This window comes from Cebus imitator, unplaced genomic scaffold (assembly GCF_001604975.1).
Source record: "Cebus imitator isolate Cc_AM_T3 unplaced genomic scaffold, Cebus_imitator-1.0 Scaffold443, whole genome shotgun sequence".
Classification (NCBI taxonomy): Eukaryota; Metazoa; Chordata; class Mammalia; order Primates; family Cebidae; genus Cebus; species Cebus imitator.
The window spans coordinates 100794-102812 of record NW_016107758.1 but is presented as its reverse complement, the minus strand read 5'-3'; positions in this window follow the sequence as shown (position 1 = coordinate 102812).

Genomic DNA, 2019 nt, shown 5'->3' with positions numbered 1-2019 from the left:
GAGGTGAGGAGTTTGATCAGATGTCAGATATCAGGGGTAAGGAATTATCTCCTAAACCTACTTAACAGTACTCCTGTTGAAACTGGATTCTGCAGGAAAGTACGTGACAGGCCTTGTTGAGTAGAATGCTCAAGGGAGCCTGGTTAAAGTTTGGTCAAGCAAAGAATCTTGATTGGTGTCTTGGCTTGGCTTCTTGGAGTTTTCTGGATCTCTGGTTCAATGTCTTTTGTAATCACATCTTCAAGTATTCATTCTGACCTATTTCTTTCCTGTTTCTGGTCCTCAATCACATGTGTGCTAGTGTGCTTGATAGCACTCAGGCTCTTGGATACTTTTTTTGGTGGGTTTGTTTACATGTTTCCGTGTTCCATTGTGGGTCATTTTACTGGCCTATCAAATTGCATGGTTTCCTTCCTCAGCCATAGAGTTGACTAATAATCCTACTGAAGAGAGTCTTCACGTTTTGCCATGTTTTCTCATATCTAAAATTTCCTTTTTATCTTTTTCACACAACTTTTCTCTCTGCTGAAATTCCCCCTGTATTCAGGCATGTTGCCACCTTTTCCATTATAGCATATGTTAGTGATACATCCATTTATTTATTAGTTTACTTACTTTTTAAAAAACTATTTACTTGTAAATTTTTATTTTTCTGTATCTTTGTCATAAAGAGTCTGTCTACATTTTTTGGTGACTGTTGACAGCTTCTGAGCTCCAGCCCTCCTTTCCCTCTGCCTAGCATTTGGGCCTGCTGATAAGAAAGCCCAGGTTTTCCCTCCTCAGGTTCTTGCAAGAGATTCAAATCATGCAATCCCTACCTGTGCACAGGAATCTTCACCTGGGGTCATCCCCTACCACCATGAATCCTCAGGACTGTTCCAAAGCTCTCAAGCCAATTTTGGGCCTGCATGGGAGATGTGTCCTGATCGCCCCAGAATGCCTCATTATGTGGGTAAAATAAACCTTTTAATACTCTCCTGTGGTATGTGTTGGCCTCATTAGTTTCAACATGTGAACCAAACTTGGGGTCAGAATCCATCCTCCGTAGAGAGTGGCCCCGAAAAACTGACAGCAAGTTTCAATATTTAAGTCATCTCTGAGTCTGGTCCTGTTGATTATTGTGTCTGTTGACAGTGGTGTGTGTGTGTGTGTGTGTGTGTGTGTGTGTGTGTGTGTCTCATCATCTCTGAATGCCAGACATCCTGCCCAGAGCAGCAGGGGCTGAGGCACATGTGATGATGCGCGGCCTTCAGCTTCCCTCCTCTCAGGCCTAGTGCGGTGCTGAGTCAGTCTGGTCAGAGGTGCGCTCGCTTGAGCTGTGTCGTCCATGGCGCCCTTCCTGGCAGCATTGGCTTCAGGCGCCTCCAGCGTGACCTTACGTGACCTTGCGTGGCGCCATCTTCAGCCTTCCCGGGGCATCTGCACCCAGCGGCGGCCCTGGGGCTTTTTCTCCTCAGCCGACTGTGTCTGGTGGTCTCCTGGGGCTCCGAGTTGAGGGTGGGCAGACTTGGTTCTCCACGCAGCCCCAGTCTGAGAAGCCCGCGTCGCTGGGACGCACAGTCCAGGCTTTCTCGGCGACCTGCCCCTCCTCCCCCCACAGCTCCCCGCTGCCCGTGTGGGTGGTGGGTCCTGCGGGGGACGGACGGGACCCTGAGGGGTCTGGGTGCAGCGTTTCCTGCGTCTCCTCCAGGAGTGGGCGCTTCCCCTTCACCTCTCCCGCCACAGCCCATCTGCCTGCGCCCCGCGACAGCAGGTCTGCCGCCCCCAGCGGGTGGCATCGGCTCCGCAGGCGGGAAAGGCCTGGGTGGGCTCTGCGCGTTTCCTCCAGCGAGGGCGCCGCGCCTGCACCCGGGAGCGTCCTGGGAGCCGCCCGCCAGTCCGCAGGGCCAGTGGAGCTCCGGCGGCTCCTGCAGGGGACGCGCTTCCGGCGCACACGGCTGGCCGGACTCCGCAGCCTCAGGGCGGTCCCGCGGGGTCCGCCTTTGTCAAACGCGGGACCTGAGCTCTCCGGGCCTGCGG